Here is a 14,070-nt window from a genome sequence, read left to right on the forward strand (position 1 = left end):
GCGGGATGGTTCAGATTTGTCTCAGATTTCACTTCAGACAAAATTCAGTGGCAATTTGTCAATGCACAGCTCTCTCTTCAGACATAGCACATGTAGTGGAAATTCTTTACAGAGAAAACCAATGAATATTTATTCAGGAAAAAGTATCCATGCTTTCAGCAGCATATATAACATGAATGCATACAAAACTGAAGCCTTAGACTGCAACCCTGTTCTCTCATTTACCTCAGAGCAAGCCAAGTTGTATTATATGAGAATTGTGTAAAGATTGTGAATTTTATTTGAGGTTTTTTTTAGTGATTTTTTAGCATAAGTAGAATATTGTAGCTTTACAGTGCCCCACCCCCAATTTTATTTTATTTTTGTATATCTCTTTATTCTGAATGGTGGTGGCTGATCTTCATTTATTCTAGGATGGAGGAAGTACAACCTTGACACTCTCTCTCTCTCTCTCTCTCTCTCTCTCTCTCTCTCTCTCTCTCACACACACACACACACACACACACACACACTGTCTGCAGCTGCTTCCTATAACCCAAGAGTGGACACCCAGACAGTAACTGTTGGACTACAGTGTGCTGGCTGAGGCTGATGGGAAATTTATTTGATTGGCTTGCAAGCAGGTTCTGGTTTAATCAATTTCACCCTTCAGATGCAAGAGAGGAGGAGCCTTTCAAGGTCCCACTGCCCCCCCCCTTTAAAGGACTACTTGAGCATTCATTATTTAATTTAGTTCTAAAAACACTTATTGTACCCCAGCCTTCATTATTTGATTTCAGGGCAGTGTACAGCATGTGTGCTTGTGTGTAATGTAGCACCTATCCTTTCATTATAACACACACACACACACACACACACACACACACACACACACACACGTGTGTGTGTGTGTGTGTGTATGCAAAACTTTAAAAATGGTTCAAAGACTAGTTTGGATTCTGTGATGTGAGATGTCATGACTATTGGACTCAGACCACAACAGACATAGCAAAATGCCTGTGTGTGCATTGTAGTAGGACTGATCGTGCTTCTTGAGGCAAGTTCCAATTTTCCTAGGCTACAGCTTGAAGTGCTAGGGACGGATGTTCTTACGAAAGCTTCCAGAAATTGATTTATATCGCTCAGTACTGGCTACACGGGCTGGTGGCAGCTCTCAGAGTATTAAACAGGGTTGTTTCCCAGACCTGCCCGAAGATGCTAAGGACTGAAACCTGGTACCCTTTGCAAGCAAAACAGGCCATGTGCTCTACAGCTAAACTAGGCCTCCTCCCCCCACCCCAAATTTGTAGAACCAGTTTGCCAAGAAATCATGGTAGAAAACCTCCTTCCTTAGAGGTTTTTCAGCAGAGGTTGGATGGCCATTTGTCATGGATACTTTACCTGAGGTTCATGCACTGCAGGGGCTTGGACTAGATGGCCCTTGGGGTCCCTTCCAAACCTATGGTTCTATGAATGACTGTGTGCACTGCAGGCAATAACAGCTCTAAAATACCACCTTCAAGGCTACAGTCCTATGCACACTTTCCTGGGCGCAAGCCCCAGTGGGACCATGCATACAACTGAACTGTATTTCTCTGAAATGCTGTTGCTTGTGCAAAGCCTAGGTAAGATTAGAAATCAAGCTAGGTTCCCCTTGTTATTGAAGCTTCTTATGCTTCAGTGAGAAGTCTTGTGAGCAGACAGCTTTTCTGAGGGTCAGTCCTTCCACATCTACCCAGTAACTTTGTGAATCCATTATTCAGGAGGTTACCCGTTAAGGGGCATCTAATGGGAACAAAATTCTCTTTTGTTTGTTGAATTGTCCCTTTGAATGAAAAATCAGATTGATTTTCACACTTTAAAAATATATCTGCTCTCACTAAGGTGCCTCCTGCTTTTGAAAATAAATAGGTCTGGAGAATTCTGCTTCAAATTCTTCAGCATATCAGAACTGTAGAAATATTCTAAAATGAGAAGGAAAACAACATATCTGTGGGTCATAAATATTTTCTAAATGACAAGCTCTCAGGTCGTTTGCTCATCAAGATGGTGCAATGTCCTTGACTCGCTTTGAAGATCGTAGATGTAACATTGGATGGCATTTTGATCAGAGATGATGCACTGATATCCAAGCTGTGTTGTATAATTAATACCATCAGATGTTCAAATGAAGAATAACTATGAAAACTACTCATGTGACAGAATCAGGATGCTCAAATAGAATTATTATTTGTAACATTTTGTGGGAGAAAGAGTAGATCTTTTTAAGGCTATGATGAAGTCTCCTGTTTTTAGTTAGCTATATCAGCTGAGGATAGTTTGGTGGGGATATATTTCCCCCAAATGTTTTAATTCTCTTTCTCCAGAACACTTTCAATGTGCGAATATTTACCTTCCTTCATCAGCAGGATGTTGGAGGGTATGCTGCCTTTTGGTAGATGTGAGAATGGGCTCTGCATGTGTAACTATGTGGTACAAGGATCGAGTCTGATGAGGCCAGGATCCCTCCCCGCTTGCATAGCATCTCTCTGCACATATTTCCACACACGTAAAGCCACTTCTCATGCATGCAATGTGTGTGGATAGTTTTGAGGAAGAGTGGTCTGCAGACATGAAAGCTGTGGGGTGGGGGGACAAAGCTAGTCCATGTTGCTCTATTATCCCCCTCCTCTATGTACACACATTATTTAAACACATGGGGAAACCCTCTGATATGCTTGTCACATGGAACACATTTGAAGGTTATAATACCAGTAAATGTTCCATGATCTCTTGCAGTCTCACCCAAATCATAATAAATTGATCTGTAATCCTGTCATTATTTTCCAGTATAAGGTGAAGATGTCATGTTGGACATCAGTGTCAGTCTTTCTTGGAAATGCATCATCCTTCTAGAAAATGTAAAATATGGAATCATCTGAAAATATTACACTAAAGTCACTTTTAAGAACTGAGTCCCATTGGTTAATCATCCTATATTTTTGCTCCAGTTTTGTGTTGCCTAATTCATGTTATCTAATATCTGTAATTGTTAGTGATTTTCTTAAAAATAAATAAATGTAAAGCTTAACCCCAACATGCATACAAATAATTCTCTTGCATGGCTGTGAACTTATACCCTTTTACCTGGGAGTACATCCCATTGAAACTCTTAGATCTTACTTCCAAGTAAACATGCTTGTGCTGTCTGTTACGTATGTTTCAGTTTAATTGACACAGAACTTAATTAAATATTACAAAGCAGAGTTTAATCTTTGATTTATTGTTTGAATAGTTACATTAATCTGTCACAAATAAATCAGGCTTCACTAGGGCTTAACACTGCAGGCTTGCCTTGTTAGTTTAATAATTTAACATCCACTGCCGGGAACAAAGAAGAGCGTTGGCGGTCTGTTTCATAGATCTTTCATTTTAGGCTTTAATCTTGTAGATCACACATTAGCTAGTTGCTGGGGAAATTATGGAGCTGGCCATGAGTAACTGAGCTCCCCATTTTAAAAGCACATTTAATTAGCAGTTCAGACCCCGTAAATATGGAGTTTCCTTCTCCTCAGCTGTGAAGGAGGCAATACAAAAGATTGCTAAACTGTAAAATGTGCTCTAATCTCTCATTTTGGTTAATGCTTAGGGAGGATAATATGAGCTTTCTATACTATTTCAGGGTTAAGTTTTCCTAAAAGTCTCCAGCTGATTTGCTTAAACACAATTACAGTCCAGTCCTATGCATATCTGCTTGTAGACTACAATGGAAATTACTTATGAGTCAATGTGTGTAGAACTGCAGCCTTAATAGCTCAAATATCATTATGTTACACCCACCTTTCTGACATGCAGCTCCCAAATGACTCGTGCAGATCTCCATGTCAAAGAAACATTGGGCTCCGTTCTGAATTCTGCAGTATGACTTTTTTTCACCAGAGTTATACCTGTTAAGAACTTGTAGGAAACCAATTCACAAAGTCAGGTTGATATTCTCTATTGGCAAAGCAGTTTTATGGAATGGCAGATGATGTGGGGAATATCTCAACAGTGCCTCTGGACAGTTCTGTTGGACCAGCTCATCACTAAGGATGTTTTCTTTTTTTTCTTTTTTATAAGAATTTTATTGGCTTTTTTCCAAAACAAAGAACGACAAAACACATACAGCACACAAACATAACAGTCAAAACATAATAAAAAACAGATATAACCCCACTAAGGATGTTTTCAACCATTCAGTGAGAAGTCTCCTTTCCATGACTGTCCCCCAGTACCACTTGTTTGTACAGTGGTGCCTCGCAAGACGAAAATAATTCGTTCTGCGAGTGTTGTCGTATAGCGGATTTTTCGTCTTGCGAAGCACCAACGGGAAAATAGCGGTTTGATGAAAAGGCAAGCCCATTGACATTTTCATCTTGCGAGACAGCCTTCCGCTAGCGAATGCCTTTCGTCTAGCGAGCTTTTCGTCTAGCAAGGCATTCGTCTAGCGGGGCACCACTGTATTTGAAACCACATCTGGTATAACTTTCTTTCCTACTCAAGGGCCCCAGTACAACAGCATGTGTACAACAGAGGAAGACAACATGTCCACCGGGTGATTAAAAAAGCTGGGATCTGACCCATCAGCTACTGGGTGGGGAAGAGGGTGCAGGGACTGAGTCTTGCCCCCAGAACCCTCCTGACCAGTTGTGTGCTCTGGCTTTTTTTTTTTTTTTTTTTTTTTTGCTGGGGTATGCACATTAATTTGCTAGCAGCATCTTTTTGGCATGTGCTATTCCCTCTCCAGTTCATGGGGAAGCCTGCTTCTGCTCCAGTGGAATGAAGTGATTTCACAAATGGCTGGAGGCACAGGTCTGTAAAAATTAAAAAAACTTAGACTTTCAGCTTACATGTATTTCAACAGTCACCCATGTTGTTCTGAGAAAAGTATAAAAATGAACATTGATTTTGCTATATATCCAGCCTACTGATTTACTGGTTGTTTAGAACACCGGGGGGGGGGGCGGGGAAGCACATTGTTCTAGAGCTAAAAAAGTAGCGTCTTGTTCAGAGAGAATGCTGAGGTTTTAAAAGGTAATTACAGAAACAATATGACACTGACAACAACTAAAGCTACAAATTGATACCAGAAAATAAAACAGACTGCACTTTTTGTCCACTGTGGGATTATTGAAAATTTGTAGGACAGAGAATAGAGAAGGTAGCACAAAATAGTAATTATTTAAATATTTTCGTTAGTATTAAAATATCTTGGGAATTTCTGAAAATGTGGTGCTTTGTTCTGGATCTTAGGCAAGTCAATCAAAAAATTGTGGGGTTTCTTTTTTGGCAATTTGGGGGGGTTTCCAACAACTTTTGGGGTGTCTTGGTTTTTTACTTTATGAAATATGACAACCCTATTTTAATAATTCATAGATTAATTATAAAATAATGTTAGGCAGGCCATATTGTTACAGATTTATTCTGGGAAGTGGGAAACTCCACAGGCAAATGCTCTGGAGCTGGGTTGCTTGGACCCTTAATAAATGTAGGTACCTTAGTCATTAATGAGGAAATCCCACCCATAACCAGAACTCCAGTATCAAATCTGATCCTGGGAAAGGTACAGATAGGATTTCCACACATATTTATTTTGGGCTTGCTTTGGGAAAATAAATGGAGTTTGTCTTGGCTTTTGTATTTCCACCCACATTCATAAATTTCAATTATAGTTCCATTGAAAATCAATGTACAGTATAGAGAGCACAGAAAAATTTCTGAAGTTATTTTAAGGTCTGAGAAATGGCTTGTTCCAGCCAGCATGGAATAAACTGCAGAGTGAAATAGCACTCTTTATACATAGCTACACACACCAATATACCCTCCTGTTCCCCACTCTTCTACCTTTCTAAGGAATGCAGATGTCTTCCCCCATAAGACTTAGTTCTAGTGATTGCTGTTCATAACTATTTGCAAAGGTAGGCAAGGTCCTTTCCAAGTATCCACTGTTCACCCCACCACAACAGATAGGAAAATTCTAATTTCTACTGAAGACAACAATTATGTGACCCTTCTCATTCCAGTTGTGCCTGAGGCCACCACTACATTCCTCTCACCACACAGCAAAGGTGATGGAAAATCTACATTGATCTACCAGTTTCATTCTTCTGCTGAACGTAAGGCACAACTCCTGTGCAACCCCCCTGGTCCCAATTCTCATAAAGTTCTTGTTCTCATCCCCCTTGTCTGTTACTCCAGCACCAAAACGATGAGAATATTTCTTCATGATCCCTCACCTTCCTCCATCACTGCAGAATTTGGCATTTTATTATTTAGGTCTGTAAGGCAATACTATGCTATAACACTGAGGGAGCTTTCAGATGCAGATCTACCTAACTATATAAATTCAATAATAATAATAAAACAATAATAACTAGTGCTTCACCAAACTCTACAGCAGGGTTTCTCAAACTTGAGTCTCCAGATGTTTTTGGACTACAATTCCCATCATCCCTGACCACTGGTCCTAGCTAGGGAGGGTAGGAGTCTTCAGCTGTTTTTGGACTACAAGTTGGGAAACTCTGCTCCACATGAAGCAAAATGCAGTTATCCTTCAAAATTTGCACATCTCTAAATTTTGCAGTGCAGTTCTCCAACTCAGAAATTGCATATATTAGGGGAATGTGTTAATAAAAGTGCATATACTGGTAAAATGCATTAAATTTGAGGAAGTTGCTTGCAAAAGTATGTGTATTAGGGGAAATAGCACACCAAGATCTTCATATTAGGAGAAATATATACTAAAATGCTGATGAATTTTTGTGATCACTTGTGTTTTTTTGGGGGTGCAGTGGGATTACCAACTGATGCAGTAATGAGGGAAATAGAACATTAGACTTGAAAGCCAAAATTTTCCATCCCCATTTCAGATGGGGGTAAGATACTGTAAAGGAGTCCTTGAGATAATGCAAATGGGTTTGTTGTTTTTCATATCAGATCTCCTTCAGTTGTTGGTACTCAGGGAGTTTAAAATGTAGTTGTGGAGTGCTTTATGCAGGTGACACAAGCCACAGAGAAAGTCAGCAATGGTTAAATCATACTGAAGCAGTGCTTCAACTATGCTCTATTCAACCGAGTTTTACTCAACAGAGTTTGAGTGCACAGCTAAGCTCTTAAGTCCTGTTCATTTCAATAGGGTTTAAGTGTGCCTAACATTCTCTGGACCGTACCCAATGAAAACATTGCTGAAAATACTTCCCTCCTGGAGTCCTAAAGGCTTTAAACATTATGGGCAATGCTGTGGGTTGGATTAGCTGGACCTCATTCAGTAAATTATCTGTTGTATTAAGGCTGCCTTACATAAATAGCTCCTAAACATATTGTCCTGAGGTAGCTATGCCAGTGATATTTTGACTTTGTCTGGGAATCGTTTTTAGACTGCAACCAATGCTCCAAATGTCCTTGTCTGTCCTGTAACAGAAGTGTGAGGCAGGCCAAGATTCCAAAAACAATTTTTCCCAGTGTGAAAAGCTTGCACCAACCATTCCTACAAATTCCATGCAGCAATTGAGGCAAGAGTTTTGTTTTTGTTTACAAAGAGATCTACCTATAAATTAAGAGAATGCTCATTTTTGATCGACAAATTCTGTGGCCAAACCCAAAGTGTGTGTGGAGCACCTTCCATCAACAGCAGCCAAGGTGGTTGGGTGGAGCTGCCTTCCTGGCACCAGCGTTGCTGCAGTATACCTGGTTGGGTCTGGGGCAGGGTGAAGGCGAGAGCAGGGCTGTGCGCACCCACCACTCTGGCAGCCCTGCTGGTGCATCTTGCTCAACCCCAAGCATCACTGTCCTCTGTATCACAAGTCAATCCAATTAAATTGCAGTGACGCTGGTGTCATGAATGTGGCTCTGCTCTGTTACTGTCTTCCCTATCCTCAGATTATTGCTTCCTCACTTTCAGCAAAGACTCACTTTCATGTCACAGGCACATGCAGTGCTCCCCCCCCAAAAAAAATATGTTTAGGAGTACTCTCATTTTCCTACTCATATTTAAATACTGCCCCTTAATGAGGCCAAACTTAGATTCACGAAATGTTTAGGGGTATGCGTACCCCTGTGTCCCCCCCAGAAAAAGGCACTGGGCACATGTATCCCTTTACCCAGGCCTTTTGGTTGAGTCGATATTTTCCCTTCTTCAGTAGTGCCGTTCGGTGCTTCTGTTTTGTTCCCTTTGCCATTGGTTAGTTTTTGTGGTTTCATTTTATGATTTTGACATCATTTTGACTTGTTTTCATGGTGGCATTTTTGTAATCTACCCTGCGACTGCTTGGTGAAGGGTGCAAGTGTAAATGATCCATGAGTAATCATTTGGTTCAACTCATTTGCAGTGCCATAGCATGGTCTTGTGAATCGGTATGGCACTGAGGCAGAGTAAGAAGTAAACATTACCTGTAAGACAGCAAGTAAGCACACCCCTGCAATCGCCTCTCCCCTGTGAAAGAGCTCTGTGATCAGCTGACAAGGAACAGAAGGTTAAAAAGCAATTTATCATAGGTGTTATTTCCTGATATGATCAGTTGCACTTTCGCCTGGCTAAAAAAGAATCGTGACAATTGAATTCGGGAAGGAATGGCTTGACCTTTAAGAACTGATTATTGTTGTCAGCCTAAAAAATATGAAAGCAAAGAAGGAAAATTTATTCTCATTTTGCCTGCTTCTAACACTGTAACACAGTTACATAGCATAATTTTCATAAGGCCTACAGTTCGGTTTTGTGCTCATATTGTGGAACTGGCTGTCATATTATCTGCTTGGTGGTTGCATTTGGAAACCAAAAGTTGTTCTTTTTCTCTGGGTATTTTTACAGACATGGAAAAACAGAACAAGAAGCAACAGAAAGCAGGTAAAATGGCTGACAAACAGAGGCTGCTTTCAAGCCATGTGGATAAGGGATTTTTCTTCACAGATTTCCACTCTGTTTTGGCTAAGCTGCTGTACACAAATGCTGTACTGAGACAAGTGCCACAGGGATCAATGAAGCCAGCCTTCATATGGAAACCATTTTGTTTGGACCTGTTCTCAGTTTTGAGGATTGATGGAAGGATCTCTCTTTTTCATTCTTTTCCGTTTCTCATTTTTCCAGTCTTCAATCCAGTTCTCCACATAACTGCAACAATTTTGACTAATTTATATAGTTTCCTGACTATAATGCAATTTTAACAGTTATTTTAACCAAATATTCATTTCTCTGCATACTTTCTCTAATATATGCATTTTTGTAAATGTTGGTTCGCAAAGTTCAGTTAAGTGCACATTTCAAAGGATGGCTGTGTTTTGGTTCTCATGTTTCATAAAGAGCAAATTTGATAGATTCACCTTTAAATGTAAACTGAATAGAATTTATCCCCCTTTATAATTCTGATTATGGTTTAAAATCTTTCCAGGGGGGGGGGGTTGCGACTCACCCTCAAAGTCTCCATAGCAGTCAAATCAGAATCACGACAGCTATACATCCCGAAAAGCTGGAATTTAGATGTATTTCAGTAGAGATAGAAAGAGACCTTCATCACATTCGTTCTCCAAGGAGGAAAACAAAATGGCAGTATTAAACTTCAGAATAGACTCTATAAATTCACTGAAATTCTTATCTAATTCAATGGAACAGATAACCGGTAAAAGGGGCATGTAAAGAACACAGCATAATATTGAATAACACATTAACTCCCCCCCCCCGAAATGTTACCACTCTTTTTTCAGCATTTGCTGCCCTAATTTTGATAGAATTTTAATGCTGTTGTACATTGTCACAGTTTTATGACAGAAGATACCAGTTGAGGCAATAAATGGTAGAGCTTAATTTATTGGGAAATTGATTTGAAAATGATATTTGAATTTGAGTTTGGCATAGTTTAATTTGAAAATGGAGCCTAACTTTCTTCAAGTGCCAATAGGTAGCCATTGTTAGTTGCGCTTTTCAGAGGTACGAAAAGATCAGGAGAAAACAACCAGACTATTGGACTTTTTCTTTTGATGTTTTGGCAGTTGGTATAAGAGATGATGATTGGACTATTAGACAGCAGATTCTGTGTTGAAGGGCTAACCCCCAAATTTAGCCACTCTGGAAAGTGTTATCGGTCTTCTTATTGAGGGTCTCCTGTTTAGTAGCCCCAACCAACACTGCCAGTGATGTGAGTTGACAGGAGTTGTAGATAAAAATAAAATCACTAATGTGACCTTTGCACATTTATTTTAAAAATCTGTAGATTGTTAGAAGTGAAAATGCTAGCAGCATTGCGGTAAGGTAAAGGACCCCTGGACGATTAAGTCCAGTCAAATGTGACTATGGGGTTGCGGCGCTCATCTTGCTTGCAGGCCAAGGGAGCTGGCGTTTGTCCACAGACAGCTTTCCAGGTCATGTAGCCAGCATGACTAAACCGCTTCTGGCACACCGGAATACCATGACAGAAACCAGAGTGCATGGAAATGCTGTTTACCTTACCTGCCACAGCGGTACCTATTTATTTACTTGCACTGGTGTGCTTTCGAACTGCTAGGTTAGCAGGAGCTGGGACAGAGCAACAGGAGCATATCCTGTTGCATGGATTCAAACCACTGACCTTCAACAGTACAGTCAGACCTTGGTTCCTGAATGCCTCCGTTATTGTCCGTTTCAGCTCCCGAATGCCAAAAACCCAGAAGTAAATGCTCTGGTTTTTTAACATTTTTCAGAACCTGCTAGAGTGTAATAATAATTTAATAATAATTTATTATTTGTACCCCGCCCATCTGGCTGGGTCTCCCCAGTCACTCTGGGCGGCTTCCACCAAACATTAAAATTGGAAGCTCTTGCAACCAATCGGAAGCTGTTCCTTGGTTGTCAAATGTTTTGGTAGTTGAACTGTCTTCTGGAACAGATTACGTTCAACAACCAAGGTTTGACTGTTTATTATACTATATAATAATGGAAGAATAAGGGGAGAAAGTGATATCTAAATGGATATATATGAATATGCAGGAATGGCGAGAAAATCAAAGGGAAGAAGAGAAGTCATTGAATGTTCTTATTAAAAGAAAGATATTAATAGTGGAAATGTTTATTTGAACATGAATGTGAATTTGGCAGTGGTAATAATGGAAATTATATATAATGTAGATTGCTCCTGAACATACGATTGTATGCACAAAGAGCTAATTACACATGAGCTGGAAGTGCCATTCACATGTACAGGGCCCCCTCTACATTCATTGCCTGCTGCCCTGCTTCCATGCTCAATTTATTAACAGAAAATGAGAGAACTATTCTAGTCCAAGTGTAGAGAATTCTGGGGGTAGATGGACACCCCTGACCTCTAAATCTTGGCTTCGGTTTTCAGAAACAGCAAGAAGGGTCCTTATTTTTCCATTTTCTTTTCCATTCATCTGGACAACATACAACCACTGAATATATATAACCCTGAAGGTAGTAAGCCATTGCAATAATTCATAGAAATATTTTACAATAGTATTCTCTAATGATGTATTTTTCTGACAGGTAGCAGAGTAAGTGAGATATGACTAATATGTTCTCCTAATGGCTGCGAAGTTAGATAAAAGGAGCTCAGTTTTCATGACAATTTTCGCTGTACATAAGATAACCTTGAACCTGGGTAACAAACAAACAAACAAATAAACAAAAACACTGTCTTGTATTAAAACATCACCTGACACACTGTGATTTCACAGGCTATCTCCCTTCTTCCATGACAATGGCATTCTCTCTGAATTACATTACTGGTGAATTTTGGATACAACTCTATAACCTCAGTTTAAGATAATTTATGATGAACCAATAAGAGATTTGTGCATGGAAGCAACTTATAGTTCATGTATCAAATTACAGATGTAGGTGCACATCTGGATGCACACTGCCAATTGCTTTGACATACTTGCCCAAGCCTCATTTGAATAGCTATGTCTTGTGAGATGCAAAGGAATTTGCATTGTGTCTGTATCTGGGGCTGCCAGTGGTTATTCACAACTATTTCTCTGTGATTAGACAGAGATCTGTCCCAATGCTTCTGACTTGATCCTCACCATATTCAGCCTCTATATCCTATAAAAGCAATACCTTGCTAGTTTTGCTCTTGCACAGCTGCAAAACACTGGGATAGGAGAGCACTGGTAGAATCTTTTTCTCTGATTACATGCTAGACCTGTCAATGTCAATGGAGCTCTTCCTCTTCCCCCTTTGCCCACTATGGTGTTTGCTCTCCCTTCCCTCCTCAGTCCATCTTGGTGCTATGGTGGGATCAAAGGCATTGCTTTTACTTTCAGCAAATGCTTGTCTGCAGCATTATTTTGATGTCTGGATTACCATGCTGCCATGAAAGGGACTTTTTGACTTGTGCCGCCTTATAGTGATCTCACTCCGTTTATGACAAGCCTAGCATACATCCAAGGCATCCCAGTTCAGTTTAGGATTTGAGATTCACCCCTACTTATAACTGCTGTGTATCTTCATCACTTCTGGAACCTTCTATTACTTGTCCTTTGTTGAATGAAGGAAGGAAAACATTTCTTAAATGGCTCAGTTGGAGCTGTATTCTTCTTGCAGTCAAATTTTGTTATGTGACTCTTGGATTCTAGTTAGATTCAACTTAAGTGAATGTCTTTCAAAAAGTTGAGTAGATAACAGAAGGTAACATTTGTATAGAGATACATTTCCAGGGAACTATTCCAAATGTTTCCTGTGGATGTATTGAAAGGAATCTTATGGGGTCTGGCATCCTGAAGAACCTTCTATTTTTAATGTACTCTCTCTTTTTAAAAAAAGAAGAAGAAGAAGAAGAAGAAGAAGAAGAAGAAGAAGAAGAAGAAGAAGAAGAAAATGGCCAGCTTTGTTGTTGTTGCACTGTTGTCCTTTTCCTGCTCTACAGGATTCACAGTTATTAATTAATACAGCAATGTCGTTTATAAGCCAGCATTCACACAAATAACTGTGAAGCATTTGGCACAGAATTAAGGAGCAGTTGGCAACCCTATTTTTGTCAAACATAGCAAGCTCAACCACCTTCTTTGCTTTTCAGTATATGAATTGAGCTGCAGGATGGCTTCCGATCACTGTTGCCAGGCCACCTGTCCCTTATAGAAGAGCATCAGTCATTATTTCCAAAAATACCAATGCAGCTTAGGTCAGATACTTGGCTGGAATGGCAGGAAAGCCTTAAAAATTTACGATCTCATGGAGTCACACAACAGAAGCACAAGCTCTATTAATGAATGTGGTTTGGCAGTCTAAAACCACACACAGGAAATAAGGGTTCACAGCCAAAACCGGAATGGTCCAGCTAAATCTACATTTCATAGGCTTTTTGTATACCTAAGGGTATTAAATAAGTTCACTTGAGGTTCTGTTATTGGCATATCAGAATGAATCCTGATCACAAAGATGGATTTTATTTGTAAGGGTTGTTTGTACTTGTGCCTGCCCTTTTTACTTCCAGCTTTCTGTTTTCAGCTTTTTGGCAGGTGTGCTGGTAGCAGAAAGTTCCATTAGTTTTTCTGTTAAGTGACCCACACTAGACTTTGAGCTGTTGCAAAACGGTGGGCAGCTATTCTGGGATCAGAGAGCACATAATGGAATTGAAGTCACAGGGTGGAAGAGTTGAGGTCCTGCTGAAATGAAGTGAAGCTCCTCATATAATTTCTAGTTGTGGGAGTAGCTTGCCATAAATGTAACCAAAGCAGATTGCAAGAGCAATAAGTAACTAGCATTGTTTTGGTTCAGAATGGTGACATGGATCACATAAAATTTATGTGTGTGTGTGTGTCACATTTTACAGTAGGGAAAGACACTTGTTTCCTGCAGTTCTACTTCACCTCTTGACAATACCATGCTATGCAATGATGGGGCATTACAGGTCAACAAGCTTTTGAAGTGTGCTTCTGTGCTTCTGATTGAATGCATGGTGGCTTGGGGTCAAGGCTACTACAGGCTGTGAGCAAAAGAATGAAGTGCCATTGTGGAAAGAATGGAACACAATATTCAAAACAGCTAGAAAATTATTCACTAAATATAGGAAGCCGAAATGCTTGTTTCAATGGCAAAATGCTATTGAGTACCAGTTGCTAGATATCACAGGAGGAGAGTGTGCT

Source organism: Lacerta agilis, chromosome 4 (assembly GCF_009819535.1).
Source record: "Lacerta agilis isolate rLacAgi1 chromosome 4, rLacAgi1.pri, whole genome shotgun sequence".
Classification (NCBI taxonomy): Eukaryota; Metazoa; Chordata; class Lepidosauria; order Squamata; family Lacertidae; genus Lacerta; species Lacerta agilis.